At 37.2% G+C, this 17738-nt stretch overlaps 1 protein-coding gene across 3 annotated transcripts in view; it reads right to left on the bottom strand.

Moving 5' to 3' along the window:
• Nucleotides 1–17738, bottom strand: part of Ptpmeg (protein tyrosine phosphatase Meg) — a 530463-nt gene that overhangs the window by 355118 nt on the left and 157607 nt on the right. The window lies entirely within an intron of this gene.

Below are 17738 nucleotides of genomic sequence, written 5' to 3'. Positions count from 1 at the left end.
GTTACCAGTGTCTTGAGATAATTGACCATTCAAGTGTCCATAACGTACAAATCCTTTGTTATTAGTTCATCATAGGTAAAAATAAACGTATTTATATGCAACCCGCATGACCGTGTCACTCGGCGGGTTAACATAAATGACAGGCGATATACAGCGGAAAATAGCTTGAATCTTCTGTTTAAAATTTTTTAATTGATTTGCTTATTTTTACAGACACTTTTACAATATGCCAGCACCGGGATGACCGCAGCGAAGCGGGGCGGGTTAACATAAATGACAGGCGATATAATGTTAAGATTTACTGCAATCTTCTATGGTTTTTATCATATCACTTGAAAGCGAAAAAGTAAAAATTATCTAAGTAACAAAGTTTATTGCGTTCCGGGGTGACCGCAGCGAAGCGGGGTGAACGCTGCTAGTACCTTTATATAAAATTATTATAACATTTTCAAATGACCCTAGTGTATTATCAACAACATAAGTAACCGCAAGTTTGTTTAGTTTCTAGTGTCGCAAGTATAGAGAACGTTCTACAAGCCTTAGACTCAGGCCAGATATGAAATTTTCACAATTGAGAGCCCCGGCCGAACAAGGTACAGTCAGCGACAAAAGTTCCTTACGTTTGGGAAAAAAATATTTTGGGAATAATGGTGGTATTACTAGAACGTGAAGAAAGTTACATTCTTCGTAATTTACTGAAAACTGTACTCCAAATTGTCCCTCCATTCTGAAGTTAGTTACAAAGCTAATTTCATCAAATGGAAAGAACTTTTGTCGCTGATTGTACAAGCGTTGTCGAGAAAACTGTGCATGAAAATTGTGTTCCACTCAACTTCGCACAAAGAAAAAGATGACAGTAATAGCTGAAACACGATAGAGGAAGCCTAAACTTCTGTATTCTACCGAAAATATCAGCTGTGTTAAAGTTGGTCTTATGTCAGCAGCACACCTCAATTGTAATCTGGAAAACTTTCAAACCAAACCCCGTTACTTTTTCCCCCTGTGTCTCCTTCCATTATGGGCTGAAGCTTAATATCACAGAGTTAATTCATTTTCAGTTATACTGTCTTAGCATATACAAACTAAGTATTTATACTAAAATTACAGTAAGCATCTGGCAAATACGTTTCCATTCAATTGCGGTTAACTTACAGCAATACGTAGCATAAAGGATACAATTGATACTAGCAAAGGCGCACGTCCTATGCAAGCGCAGGACACTATAGTCGGAATGATTGAATATGATACAAAATTAAAAATATTTTTGGGTAGCAAGGTAGTTTTAATAACGCATTAATATCATCTTTAAGTAAGAATTTCTCGATAATTACTCGAATTAAAGACGTCCTCGAATCTAAGACGCACCCCGATTTCGCTGGGTTAAATTAAGGAAAAATAGTAATATGTTCCGTTTCTTACCACAAAAGTAAGAATTTATGTAAGGCACAATGGCGAAAGAAGCCTTTACGAGGAGGAAATGACTATTTTGTGGGAATCTGAACAACGAATCGAGAAAAAGACTCATAAAATACTTCGTATGGAGCATTGTATTCTATGGGTCAGAAACATGGACAAAAGTGATGAAAAAGACTGGAAGCTTTCGAAATGTAGACAAGAAGAAGAATTTAGAGCGCAAAACGAATGAGAGGGTCTTAGAAATTGGTGGGTGAGACAAGAATAATTTTAGATATTATTAAGAAGAGGAAGAGAGACTAGTTGGGACATTGGTTAAAAGGAACTGTAATGAGAGACGTGCTAGAGGGTATGGTGGCAGGAAATAGAGGGAGGAGGCGAAGGAGACTACAATTAATGGACAATATCAAAACAGAAAAAATGTACGTGAAGACGAAGAGGTTAGCGGAAGACCGTGGAGCAGTGGTCGAAGTGAAATGAAATGAAATCTTTGAGTTTTACGTCCCACGATTATGCCGGTTAGGCTAAAGGAGACGGTGATAATGAGTAATGAATGAAATGGTGGAATGAAGAAAGTTGGAGGAAACGGGAGAACCCCGAGAAAACCCACGCACACGGAGTGGTCGAAGTGAGACGGTATGCGGTGGTATGCCATACCGCCGCTGGTTTTTCAGTGATGAAGGCATACCGCCTCTGGTTTTCCAATGATTAAAGCATACCGTCACTGGAAAGTAGATGCTAAATACCTTTAATAAATCCATTTTTATGCACAGTATTTGACGAATAGTTTTGTATGTAAAAGGTTTTATTTCTTATGTAGAAATAATTTCTAAGTTGATAACACGACATTTTTCTCACCTTTTTTCTACCTTTGTTTTCAAAATCAGGTGTTTGCAAATAAATTTACCTAGTTTATATTTTGATATGCCATATTAAATGGTTTCTTTGTTATGTATGTATGTGTGTGTCTTCTTGCCTTAATGTATATAAATGGCGTGTTTTGAGCACGGGCGAGTTTAGGAGTTGTCTGCTGTGGAAGCGGACCTTCCGGGAGTTTGGAATACCACACAGTCGAGTGTGAGACCGGAAGTTTTCCCGCAGGAAATTATTAATATTCTCTCTCGGTTTTTGAGCATTTTCGTCTATAATTCTCTATAATACACGGGTAAATTTTTTTCACAAAGTTAGAGGGGATCAAAGTCTCTCCATGTTCCCTTTCCCCCCGCGTTACTACAGAAAAGTTCTCCAATGGTTTTCAGTCATTATGTAAATAATAGAAATGCAATCTTTTAGGCAACACACCCTCACAGCATTTCAACATTTAGGTAGCCGGTATGTCAAGTCAAAATCGTAATAAAATATACCGCCTCTGCTTTTTTTTCTTTTTTCCATTTCGAACACTGCCGTGGAGTACGGAAGTTTCTCAGTTGTGGCAAGTGACCTGCCAATAATGGCTGAATACCTATGATGATGATGATGATGATGATGACACTCTAAGAAAGTAGAAGAAAAAAACAAAGAAACAAACTGTGGCAAGTTTCGAGTCTCTACGCTTACACTATACAAAATGGTAGGCAGTCAAAACGGCAACATAGTTGTCATGAAAGCGTCTGTGACCACCATTTTGCATACGGTGCGCATAAGGACTCGGGATTTGTTGCAGCTTGTTTCTTTTTACAATACCTTTTCAACAATCTACTACTTGATCCCCCTTACGATTTGAGAATTTTGGTTGGACCCTGTCTTGGACCCTCCGGGGGTCCCTGGGACACAACTTTTTTCATTCAAAATGTATATCCCTAAAAATACTGAGATACGTGTGTGCCGATTTTTCAATCCACTCAACCCTTTTCCGCAAAAATGGCTCAGGGTCCGACTTTATAAAGCCTCGTAGTTATGGCATGTGCTCTACTTTGCTCTGCTCTTGCAGACGTTCACACGATCTTGCAGGAAAACGAACATCACTGTTTGCACCCGGGGTGCTCACATTCCATATGCCTTTATTTTTGTGCGTGTTCATCCGTTCGAGCCCAAGTACTTTCCTTGTTAGTGAAAGAATTGCGTGGATATGTTGGTAGTGAATTCTCTTCGAAGTGAATGAAACAGCTTCTACAGTTAGTTATTAGCTTTTACTTTTTTCCTTTCTTTCTTTCTTCATATACCAAACAAATGGAAAATTAATTAACGTGGCCGCAGTACGACCCTGTTGTACTCCACCACTCTTTCTTCGTTACATGAAAAATGTTTTATACGGTCACTTGAATTTCTGTGAAGCCAATACACGATTGAATAATCAACGGTGAGAATGGTCGTAAAAACAGATAATAGCCATTTCCGAAGCAGGTTCTTCACCGTTACCAATGCTTTTACCTTCTGGAGTTAATGCTCCCATATAACTTGCCTATTTGCTGAAAGCGATTACCTACTCCAAAGGTGAGGAAGGTATTAATTCATCTCTCTCTTTTGACTTCCAACCACGAATTTCCATTGTCATTCGGCGCATATTTTTTCTCTCTCTCTCTCTCTCTAACAATGACGTAATAATACCATTTTATATGAGTCGTAAAGTGTAATTACCACCATCCTAATATTTCAGATACAAAGGCTACGCCTCTGTTATAGCTGTAAGTGATACCAATGCGAAAGGTGATACCGCTGACACAAATTACTCCACAGTGGCACAGAACATGCATGGCCTTTTGTTATGGAAGCTACCAGCTCTTTAGTATAGTTGTCGCCCGAGATCATTGAATATTATACAGAACGGGAAAAAACAGATGTACGTTTACTCAACAACGAATTTTCGAATCATCGAGTTTGAAACATGGATCTATAGCTTATGGAAGCCTAATTAGAGTGTTTGTAAGTTTCCTTCAGAAAATTTCTTTCGACTGACACAATTTTTTTTCCTTTTATGAAATTGTCCCTCCTTTGTTGAGTGTCCAAGAAGCAGAAGCAGCTGGGAAAACCAAAGCCTTAAAGAAATAGATCAGTGGTTCAAGAAGGGGAGAAAGATTACCTAAGCGTCATTTTGACAAGAGGAGGTGAATGTTGGAGGTTGCCCGAAGACGTGTTACTGCAAGGTGACCAGACGTCCCGTTTTAGCCGGGACAGTCCCTTTTTTCCAACCATTGTCCCGTTTTTTTCTGATTCTCGAACGGGACACCTAACTGTCCCGTTTCTAAGTAAAAATGACCTAGGGGTCCCGTAAATATTATTCAAAATATAAATCGTCAATGCGAATTCTCCCTTCCGTACCACACTCGTTGCCAAGGTTCAGCCGTGAACTTCTGAACTTTCAAGTGGGAATTGAGTGTTTGTGGTCCAAGTGAGAATTGAGTGGGAATTCTGAGTGTTCAACTACTGTGGTTAAAAGAATTGTTGGGTAGGACTTGCAATCGAGAACCATTATTTGTTGTGTAGTAGAAAACTAAATACATGGACGTGCGTCGGGACCGGAATACAGCAAATTATGGATGCGTTAAAATATTAAATAATACTTTTGATAAAGTGGATAGTTTCAAATATCTAGGATCAATATTAACAGAGGAAAATCATATTCACGGAGAAATTAAATATCGACTAAAAGCAGGGAATTCGTGTTACTATTCGGTTCAAAATCTCTTGTCGTCGCGAATTCTGTCGAGAAATTTGAAATTTAAAATATACAAAATGATAATCATGCCTGTTGTTCTGTATGGCTGCGAAACATGGTCACTTACTCTGAGGGAAGAACATAGACTGAAAGTATTTGAGAACAAGATCCTGTGACGAATATTCAGACCCAAGAGGAATGGGGAATGGCGGAAACTTCATAACGAGAAACTACATAATTTATATGGTTTACCCAACATTGTTAGGGTCGTCAAGTCTAGGAGGCTTAGGTGGGCGGGTCATGTAGCTAGAATGGAAGAAAGTAGAAACGATTTCAAAGTCTTGACTGGAAGACCAATCGGAAAACGACCATTAGGAAGACCTAGGCGCAGATGGGAGGACAATATTAAGATGGATCTCGCAGAGATTGGAATACAAAGTAGAAACTGGATGCAGTTAGCTAAGGATAAAAGTCAGTGGAGAGCTTTTGTGAACGCGGCATTGAACCTCCGGGTTCCATAGGCCATAGAATTAGTTAGTTAGTTAGTTAGTAGTACACCCAAAGTTAGAAACGGTGTGTTATCACTCTTACTTGTGTATTTTGTAAATTGAGAACACTGCTGAATCCCAAAATGCAATCTGGAAGTCAGATATCCCCCCCCCCGTAGCCGATTCGTATGCGTCCCGTTTTTGCAAGTGAAAATACTGGTCACCTTGTGTTACTGAAATTGTGCACACATGTATATCACATGCATAGGTGGGCCAGCCTAACTGATGATTGTCAGTTGCTATCTTCGAATAAATGTTAGCAGTGGACTGAATGAACTTTGTGGATATAAAAGGATATTATGGTTTCGTGGATGTAAAGGAGGTTAGTTATAGTTCTTAGTGAACTTAAATGAAATACTATACCTATAAGATACGAGGGCTTTTCAGAAAATACAAGACGTTTTGGCCTATCACGGCAGTGGGTGGGGCTAGAGTCATCATCTTTGTGTCAAAACATTGCCACACTCAGTACGCATCCAACTGTGGTAGCATAAGGATTGTGACGCTTTTACTGTGCTTTATGTGACGTGTTACAATGTGCGCTGCAACAGAAAATCCCACCTCTTGTGAGGTGCGTTCTGCGATTAGGTTTCTGTTGGCAAAAAATCACAAGCCAATTGAAGTCCATCGTCAACTGTGTGAAGTGTATGGACATAAAATAATGAGTGAAGGCCGAGTGAGGCAATGGTCCACACACGACCAAGCGTGCTCGACAGCTCTTGGATGGTTTTGGATGGGAGGTGTTCGATCACCCATCACACAACCCGAATTTGGCGTCGAGCGAATATCACCTCTTCCCAGCGATGAAGACATAGCTCACTACATAACACTTTGATACTGACGCCGTACTTCGTGCCGGTGTAGGCCAGTGGTTGAAATCGCAGGCGACAGATTTCTACCGCGACGATATTTGTGCCACGGCGCGATCAGTACCTTAATTTGCATGGCGATTATGTGGAAAATACTTTAGGAATGTATCTTTCAAATGTATATAATACAATTTGGTTTGTTCACTCTGTTACTTTTTTATTTCAATATGTCTTTTACTTTCTAGACAGCCCTCGCATTATTCACTGATAACTGAAGGCTTCAGTTCTCATTGTGGTCACTTAATTCGGAGATATCTACATACTGTAATTAAACCACATCTTTAAATTTATCTTTTTACAATTACTATATCTGATCGTATCGTATCTAAGACAAATTTCCTAATGTGAAAACTACGTCATTAAAAATCATAGTAATTTATTTTTTCTTTCTTCTTAAATTTTAAAATATGGTATCTAGCAGTGACGATTTTAGATTGGCCGGGGCTTCCCCCAGGGACAAATCTTTGATCGTCCTTAACAAGGATTACATGTATTTTCGAAATACTACTTTAACTCCCCCCTTGTATTCAAACCCTCCCTCCAGAGTAAATCGTCTGAAATCATCACTGATAACTAGTTTCTCCTTCCCTGGCTCACAATGCTGGATCAACACCAAAAATGTTAACACACGTGAACCAAAGGCAAACCGTAGAAATAGTTACATAGGAAGAGTACAGCATAATTGTAGGTTCCTTTATACCTCGTTTTTAAACTATATTTGACATCTAAAATTAATAAGATCTAAATTTCCCCATTTCAGTTACAAGTAGGAAATTGTAACCTGCCTTTCACAAGAACTGACTACTAGTAGCACAGCGCATAAATCACTTGATAAGAATGAATCATAAGACGTTAACTATTTATCAACCATCAAATTATTACATCATACCATTAAGTCAGGTTACCTAAATCAAGCCTAAAATTTTCCTACATCATTTTCAATGTTCAACTTACATGTTTTAAGCACAGACACTAATTGTTGGATCATAATTTATCAAATTCAAAAGTAATACGCTGCTTTAAACGCTCTAAATACGTAATATTTTCAGAAAGAACCAGTTGAGAATGTTCCAAAAGCATTGCCAGAATGAACTTAGAAAGATTTCTTTTTTCGAAATTTACATGAAATTGTATATTAAATTTATTTGATTAACTAATGAAGCCATAATTATTGAATAAATAACTGGTATTGTTATTAAGGGGGCAGACTACTAAATATTTTTCGAAAGCTAACAATTTTTCTTTCGCCCGTTTTTCGTAAGTGAAAAGACATAATCAAATGTAACTTACCACAATAATAGACAATGTTATTCTACATCCGAAAATACGAATCGGAAAAATTTTCAGTGTTGCTATCCATAGAAATTACAATGTGACCAGAATTCGAATTACCCAAAAATCTAGGTTATGGCAGCGACTAGAAAAATGAACGGTAATTGATGACCTATTATGCTGTCTGTGTTCCTTGTTAATTACTTTTTGAATGATATTTGTATTTTAATTCTACTGATAATTAAAAAGTAATTATTTTGTACTCTTTATTACAAAATAAATACAAATATTATTTAAAAAAGTAGTTAACAAGGAGCACAGACAGCATGATAAGTCATCAATTCCTGTTGAGTTAATTTTTCTAGTCTCTGCCTTACCGTAGATTTTTGGGTAATTCGAATTGTGGTTACATTGTAATTTCTATGGATGGCAACACTGAAAATTCTTCCGATTCGTATTTTCGGATGTAGAATAACATTGTCTATTATTGTGATAAGTTACATTTGATTATGTCTTTTCACTTACGAAAAACGGACGAAAGAAAAATTGTTAACTTTTGAAAAATATTTAGTAGTCTGCCCCCTTAAACCAATATTGGTACTGATCAACATCAATATCATTTCTCTATGGCATATGGTTCTCGAGATATGGCTCCTTAAATCTCCCGAAATCGGAATTTTTGGGACCAATACGACTCAGGAACGGTAAGATTGACGCGAAAAATTCCAACACTTCTTTCAGATATCATTTTTATTCTCTATTTAATTGAGGGCTCAAAATTGAATAATTCGCAAATAGCACACACACAGACATAGAGAATTCAGTAACGAACTTCTTGAGTTCGTTGGAAACTATATCTCATTACTTTCTAGACAGAAAAAGGCAACAATTACTTTTGAAGTAACTTCTTTTATTCTTTAATGGCTTTCCGTTTACTGTAAACTTACTTCAGACAACTGAACAAGGTTTAAATCTTTATAAAAATCAGTTCTTGCAACGTATTACGAGTCACGAAAAATATCGTAAAGTACTGCTTACAGCGACCAGCTACTCTACTTAACTTAGAACAAAATAATAAGTGTGAAGCGACTTGTAGCCCACGCTGTATTATGCTACACAACTTGTAACAAGTATTGTCCACTGCCTTCTATATTTAAAACTAATCTATTTTTAAGATCACATTCTCCACTTGTTGAGTACAGTGTTGAGAACACAGGAAGGGTTGTAATGTGTCAGTAACCGTTCAAGTGCTCCATGGAATGTGGATCGGAAGCCAAATGGAAGAAGGTTCGCTTCCACCAAAATAGAATGGATTCTCTCATCATCATTCGCTTGGTTTCCTCTCCACGTTGCACTTATTTCCAGCCGCCATTTCAACAGCAGAGAACGATGCACTTCAAGTCACGTGGTCATTCGAATTTTAATCCGTACTCACCATCTCGTACACTTAGTATGACTTCAATTCCCTTCCCTATACCTGGATTGTTATGAAATCTTGTGTGGTGTGTGTGGTTGCGATTCGATTCCAGATAAAGGCCATCACAATTTCATATATTAGCCAACAATCAAGAGGACACTACGAGGCCCGTCCAGGAACTAAGATTCTCTCCGGCCTTTGTTTTGTAGTCGAGTGTCAGTTGCTTAAGCACTCACCTGGCACACAACTTCTTGAAACCCAAGTGAGTCGTGACAACTTTGTGCAACAGGATCGAGATTGGTTAAAGTTATCGTGAAACGACAGTTCTCCAGAACGCGCTGCCGCAACAGATTTACAAAGTCCTCTGCCACAAGAGATGGGCACCCACTTCACTTCTCATCATGCACACTGTCAACCTTCAAAGAATTCTCTGCACCAATAACCATAAAACAAAGAGACTGGGACATTACTTCCATTCTCAGGCGGCTGTTTTACGACATTGGAATACAAAATGTTGATCCCAAGGTAGAGCACAGGAAGAGCAAATTACAGTTCGGAATCGTTTTCTCCTACTACCAGATTTTATTACAAAATCCTACTATAATGCAAAATAGATTTCGAGAAGATTGAAAATTCCTGAAGGTCTCGAGAGGAATTTTCAATAAATGGCCACGTGACAAGGAATAGGACATTCCACTGTAAACAGAGAGGGTTAGAGTCCAGACGAAGCTCCACTGCAAGCTAGGCCGGTGTTGTGATAAGGAATCTCCGAATGCTCCACTGATTAAAGGTTCCCACAAGGCTCCAAAGCAAGCTAGGAGGAAAAGGAAGCCAAGAGCTCCACTGCAAGCTAGAGGCTTTGGGATTAGGTGATGCACGTCCAAGGGTTCATTGCAAGCCAAGAAATGGAATTTGACCAGTCGAACCTAATGCCTGTCGTTGAAATCCTCCCCCCTCGGTTATATAGGTGCTGCAGGTGAGGCTCTAGCGCAGTTGTTCCTCTGTCGTCACATGACCAGTAGTGTCGCTGTTCCCTCCGTACTACCTAGTACGACGCACATGGTTGATGTTCATAAACAAAAGCACATGTCGGGTGTTTGTAAATACAACTATAAGGGATATTACAGTATATTGCGTGTGCCTTTGTTTGTATATTTTGCCTTTCGTATACATTATGGACCTTACACAGTCGTTTAGTGTTATATTACGAGCTTAACTAACGCATGATGCTAACTTTAGTATTTACTGACACGTAAGTGAAGTTAACGATTTATATTGAAAAAACCCAACCGTGACTTTTCTGTAGGGTTGTCCAAATACAATAGGAGAATTCAATATAGGAGAGCATAAGAATCAACCTAACATGATTTCTCCGAAAGTGTTTGTACAATCCTGCTAAAAAGTCAAAGTTAGTCTTTTGTTAAATAAATCGTTGTTAACTTCACTTACGTGTTAGTAAATACGAAGGTTAACGTCACGCTTTAGTCATGCTCTTAATACAACGCTAGAAAAGACTCTGCATAAATCTCTATCAGCCTTACGCAGAGTCATTCTGACGCGTGATTAGTGCGATACTAAAGAGTTCAACTAACATGTTTCCTGCAATTCAGACCTTTAGTATGATGCTAATCGTACATCAAAAAGACACTGCGTAAGACCCTATAAATTTGTTAAAAATGTATGTGTCATCGTTAAAGAAAAAAAACCATTCTGTTACTTAATATATTTTTTTACGTATAGAAAACAAATAAGTAATATATTCCATTATTATTGGCAATGAACAAATACTATTAAGGTTCCTGTGAACTCCCCCTTGTCCGAGCACTTCGCCTTTTCGCCACCAGATGCTCACTTTTTAATTTAGCAATCACTGCTGGCACCTCTACTGGGAAGAATTGAAAGATCGTACCGCTCAGTTTGAATGTGTCCAGGATATCCACACTTGAAGTGGGCGGGGAGAGGAATCCAACAGTTTTTTTTTTTTTTTTTCGTGCACCTGCAGTCAGAGTCTATTTACACAAGCCGTGTTGTTCAGCCGCAGGGCAAAACCTCAACCATTGATGAGTAACATAAATCTTTTCTTTTTGCAGGTAGGAATAGAGTTTTTGTACGAAAAACGGGAATTAGGTTGCAGAGAACGTCATTCGCATCGCGTTGACAAATTATCTTTCGTACGTTTATCACATGAAACTCTTTTCTTTTTTTCTTTTTTTTTATTATTATTATTATTACCAGAATATGAGATAAAAAGAACCTAAATGGTTCTTTGTATACAGAAAACAAACAAACAATACTAATATTTTCTTACATATCAGTATTATATGATTTTTTTTTCTGAAGTGTATGATGCATGAAAAATGGACAAAATGAATTTTGACTTTTCTATTTGTCCCTATCCTTCTGAGTAGAGAGAATGATGTGGCGCAACTAAAGGGCCTGCAGGGCCCGCAACATTGAGAGGCCCAGAACAGAAAGAGGCCCATTTCAGTTTCGAAGTTAAACTTTATAATGTTAAGATGTTAAAAATTATGTGATGTTCCAACTATATCTCATTTTTACCTATGAAGACGGTAACACCTGAGCGATTATTTAGTAAATTAAATGCCAACAAAACTTTTACTGACCAGCGAAAACATTATGACCACTCGCTACTTTTTCAACGAAATCATCGGGCTGAGATAAGAGCTACAAGGCATAACACAACCGCGCGCCAAACACGACAAGAATCTCACTCGATTAGTCAGTGTGATGCTTGTGCCTTGAATGGGGAAGGACGACGATATATCAGGGTGACTAAGTGGCTGGGAGCTTCATTTCGGAAACAACGCGACTTGTCGAGTTTTCGCGATCTGCCGTGCTTATGTATTTCAAAGATGGGAAAAGAACAGTGAAACCAGCATCGAACCAAACAACAAAAAGTGGGATGACCACACCTCATTAAAAATGTCGGATGTCGTAGACTCTCGAATTTGGTATAGCAGAATAGACGAAAACTATAGCACAATATAATAATAATAATAATAATAATAATAATAATAATAATGCACATTTTTTGCATATGAGCAAGTTGTGACTCACTAGATAGAACATAGAAAGTCAAAACTGTTCTCTGTAAATTTTACGTGACTCATGAATGTGGAAAGAGGGGGTCCGTTTAACATTTTTGCGGGGAGGCCCATTCGTCCTTACTTACGCTACTGAGAGAATGTAAGGTAAAATAATAACACCAATATATATATATATATATATATATATATATATATATATATATATATATATATATATATATATATATATATATATATATATATAATCCTGGCGCAACAGTCCCTTGTGATCTGAGCCTGCAGCGGGCTTATGTTAGTAGTAAGCACAACCACACCCAACGTTGCCGGCTGTCTAGATTGAAGTCCGCTATCTTTTAGTTTCCCAACTTTTCTCTCGATATTTGGTCAACACAGAAATGTTTGAGTGCCACACCGGGAATTAATCCCTGGACGATGCACACTGTATCACTTTCGCTAATCATTTGGTAAAATTCAGGTTAGGGTGGTACTGAATTAATTTTGGAATATGCCATTTCTCATAAGGTAAAGTTCAAAAGTATTGTGACATAATTAAAAAGCTCATTATCAACCACGTATTCTTGCCTCTAATATCTCTAAAAGTTTTCGAGTTATGTGTCAAAAATGGTTGAAACACTTGAAGTTAGTTTAGTAACTTGAAGAAGATAGTGGACTTATACATACATGATTAGAATTGCTCCAATTTTTATTTTTATTCTTCTTTCTCGTAAAGAAATACAAAATCATAATTTCAACCATTTTGGTACATTTTTCATAATTTGAAGCACGAACAGCCGGTTTCTTTCCTTACGTTTTGAACTTGGGATTTATATTCTCCTTGTCACTTATCGTGAAAGTCATATAATAACATGGGTCCCAAAGCTAGAATATCTTATGCGACAGAGGTAATGACAATTTTTGTCATTTCATCTCTCAAGTTCTGTTAAATTTGACATTTACTGAATGATATCGGTTTTATAATACGAATAAATTTTTCACAATAAGGTGCGTATAGTGGTCGTAAGAAATGACAAAAGCTACCACTGACCTTTATAGTTTGACTCATGCTTTTTCGATCATGGTATTCCCCTTAAATTTTGTAAAGGACAGTATCATTTTAATTATCTTAACCTAATTTCCTAAAGCATCTCATTCGTACGCTAAAAGAAAGATTTCTATTTTTTTATGTATAAGAATTCAAGGAATGCAAATTTATTCAAAATTCCTTTACAATTAAAGCCGCCTAAACAGATATTCCTTCGAGATTTCTGTATTTTGAAAACAATTCACGATTTCAGTTCTTTGTATTTACTTGTTTTCATGTTTATTTATATCAATGCTGTATGATCAGTTCCCAGAATTATTTTAGTTCCCCGGTAAATCCATTTATAACAAGCTCCAAATACTGCTACAATTTTAATGTGGTTTCAGAAGAATCTCATATCTCATCCTTTTGTTACTCTCTATATATTCATCTACTACGTAAACAAACATCAGTGAAAGAAAGAGGCTCAGAGCTAACATGTGCTCCGTGAGGAACGTTGTCATACCTTGCACTGATATATCTAGAGAGTCTAGTGTTGCCACGAGACGAAACGAGACAAGACGAGACTTCTGGCTGTGTCGTCTCGTCTAGAAAAGATGTGTCCGTCTCGTCTAGTATCGAATGGTTCTGTCTCGTCTCGTGGCAACACCAGAAAGGCTGAGGCCCACAAAAGAGCTGTCAAACCAAGTGGTTAAAATTATAACTTTTAAGCAAGTTTGGTTAACAGAGCACAATACACAACACGACTGCAATCTTCCAGCAACGACTGCTTAGTTTCGACTGAACCCGTAATTACTTCGATAGGAACATTTGTCAATACCGTCAGTACAGACGAAAGGCAAGATTTTCCCATTTATTCTGATATCCTTTTTTCAGAACCCCTGGCGCCACTTCAACAAATAAGGAGGCCTATGTAACTTTCCCATTTAAAAAATGGTTTATCTTCGAATAACATCATAAAAGGATAAAAAAGGTAAATTTTATTGTCAAATCAGAATCTTTTCAAAACTCAGTATCGAGAAAGGCTGACACGTTTCTGTGTTGGTTCGGAACGAGAAAGACCATGAAACAATAGTTAGTTACTGATAAAATTGCCACTTCTACGCGTACTTGTACTTCTATTAAAAAACCAGCCCCCGGAATAAAATCTTCTGAAACACTGATCTCAATGAACGCTTTACATTGTATTTGAATCTGGAGCACTATCACAAAATAATTAAACTTGAATCGATTGAAAAATGGAAGTGAAAGCTGTTTGTAAGAATCATTTTTAAAAAGTGCTTTAGGTATTCCCTGTTCTTTGTAGGGTTTGAAACGTTGAATCATTTGGATCATTTGAAATAATAAAAGATGGTATACATTTCGAAGGCAAATAATTTATTCCGAGTTAATACATTTTTAAGCAAATTCAGAAACTGTGTTTGTATTTTTCGAGACACGAGACAAGACGTTCTACGAAACGTTTCGTATTGTATCGTGTCTCGCTTCAAAGAGTCCTGTCTCGTCTCGTTGCAACATTAAGAGAGTCTTACGCATTATCTTTCCAAGAAAATGAGCTAGAAACTTGAAAAGCACGTTCAGTCAATTGTTATCATAGAATATACTATGGGCATAGCCGCTGATGTGTAGAAGGTGATACAGGCGGAATTTGTTTTTGGCGAGTTGGAGCCGTGGGGCTCTATTATTTGGATTGGAAACATTGGTTCAAAAATATTTTACATTTAGCATACATACATATACACATATCATACGTACACACACACACACACATACGTACATGTGTGTTACATATACTTTAATTAATGTGTGGACCTAAGGACAAGGTCCGGTTCGCCCACCCAAAAACCGCCTCTGGGAGGTGGATTGGAAGCGCACCCCTGAAACATAGAATTATGCTAATCGTAATCTTCTGAGATAGACTACCCCCCGAGGAATAAGTAAATAAATAAAAATTAGTTTATTAATGTTTATCTTCCGTATACGATTAATTGAAAAATTTTGGTGTCTCAACAATGAGAGCCATATACAGGTGATCCTGCGTTCCTGGCGGAACTTCCCTAGTTGCGGACAAAATTTCATACTATAAACTCTTTTCGGCTCTCTCCCCCACGGTAGTTTTTTTTATCTATTATCTACTCCCTTGGAGTAACTGTTGCTCTGTATTTTCACGGGCTTGCAACCGTCAGAATGAATATCTTGGCTGCCTTCCCAGCTACCCAATCAGCATGCAATAGATACATGCAATAACAATCAAATCCCACACAAACTACTCTACCCATCAAATATTTTAACATGGAAAGTTCTTTTACGCAACGTATTTCGTTTGTTTAAAATGGAATAGACCTAAATACATCTTTTTTTTTTTTTTTTTTTTAATGTTCTTCTGGAGATTCGATAGCGAGACCGCTCACATCAAAAAATGAGAGAATTAGTGCTCTGACAATCTGGTAGAAATACAACATACCATATGTACATTACTGTGATTACATTGCTATTTATTCAATGATTATTTTGCTTAGAGTTTTCTTACTCTCCAGGGTACTCTTCAAGGATATACAATTACCCTTCATTTATGTCGCGAAAAAATATTCAGCTTGCAAATTTATTTCGAGAACTTCTCATTCCCTAATACATGTTTATACTCTCAATTTGTGCGTACAACTGACAAACTTACACAGAATCTCAACAGAGTTCAAATGTGAGGTGTCTGCTGTGAAACAAAGGTCAGTTATATGGGAGGGGCTTTTAGAGTGCAACTCTAGGAACACTGTGGGCTTTTAGAGTGTAATTCTAGGAACGCTGTAGGGGGCCATCCCGCTCCACCTGAGACAAAAAAAAAAAAAAAAAGAAAGAAAGTAAGAAAAAAGAAAAGAAAGAATGAAAAGAAATCTGGCGGAACACAACTAATTCACACTGGTTACAAAGCAGGCACAACAAAGTTCTGAATGAAATATGTTTATTTTTTTGCACTATTCCATTTTCCGAACAATAACATTTACCGATGACTTGTTAGCCCCTCCACCACAGCCACCATGAAAACAAATTCAATCGGAATTTGGCCAGCTCGTTTGATCACGAATAAATATCGTTTGATCCCAACGCATAATGACGTATTACACACAATTTGGCTAGGGTTTGTTAGCCCTTGATAATCGACATGTACCATTCCATAGACATTTCAATCGTAAATAGGTAAGCAAAGTTTCGTTAGTTTCTGGTAGAAAGTATGACAGATAAAGTTGATTGTTTGTTTAACAATGGTGGCCTTCAACAATGAAACTAACAACAATATGTGGAATCAACACGTACTATTTCCTAGATATTTCAATGTGCAAAGTTTGTGGTAGAAAGTATGTAAGATAAAGTTGATTGTTTATTTAGCAAAGAAGAAATCCAATGATTGTTTATTTAACAATGGTGATCTTCAACAATGAAACAAAAACAATATGTGAAATCGACACATACCATTCCATAGATATTTCAATCTTAAATGGGTATGCAAAATTTGGCCAGTTTCTGCTAAAAAGTATGGCTGATAAAGATGATTATTATCGTTTATTTAATAATGATTGTTTATTTAATAATGGTTTCCTCTAACAAGAAAACTAACAATATGTGAAATCGACACGTACCATTCCATAGACATCTTAATCGCAAATGAGTGTGCCAAGTTTGGTTAGTTTGTGGTAGAAAGTATGGCAGGTAAAGTTGTTTGTTTATTTAACAATTTAGAAATCCATCGATTGTGTATTTAACAATGGCGGTCTTCAGCAACGAAACTAACAGCAATACATGAAATCGACACGTAGCATTCCCTAGATATTTAAAACTTAAATTTGTGTGCAAAATTTGGTCAGTTTCTGGTAGAACGTATGGCAAAGTTGATTGTTTATTTAACAATGGTAGCCTATAACAATGAAACTAACAACAATTTGTGAAATCGGCAGGTACCATTCCCTAGATATCTCAGTTGTAATCCGATGGGTATGCCAAGTTTGGTCAGTTGGTGGTAGAAAGTGTGGCAGTTAAAGTTGATTGTATATTTAACAACGGTGGCCTTCAACAATGAAACTAACAGCACTATGTGGAATCCACACGTACCATTCCCTAGATATCTCAATCTTAAATGGGTGTGCAAAGTTTCTTCACTTTCTGGTAAAAAGTACGGCAGATAAAGTTGATTGTTTACTTAACAACGGTGGCCTCTAACAATGAAACTAACAACAATGTGTGAAATCGGCACGAACCATTCCATTGATATCTCAATCGTAAATGAGTGTGCCAAGTTTGGTTAATTTGTGGCAGAAAATATGACAGATAAAGTTGACTGTATATTTAATAATGGAGAAATCCAACCATTGTTTATATAACAATGGTGGCCTTCAATAATGAAACTAACAACAATATGTGAAATCGACATATAGCATTCCCTAGATATTTCAACTTTAGATGGGTGTGCAAAGTTTGGTCAGTTTGTGGTAGAACGTATGGCCGTTAAAGTTGATTGTTTATTT

The sequence above is a fragment of the Thermobia domestica genome, chromosome 15 (assembly GCF_964235325.1).
Source record: "Thermobia domestica chromosome 15, izTheDome1.hap1.1, whole genome shotgun sequence".
Taxonomy (NCBI): Eukaryota; Metazoa; Arthropoda; class Insecta; order Zygentoma; family Lepismatidae; genus Thermobia; species Thermobia domestica.
Note: the sequence above shows the minus strand (reverse complement) of the source record. Positions and strands in the feature narration are given on the sequence as shown.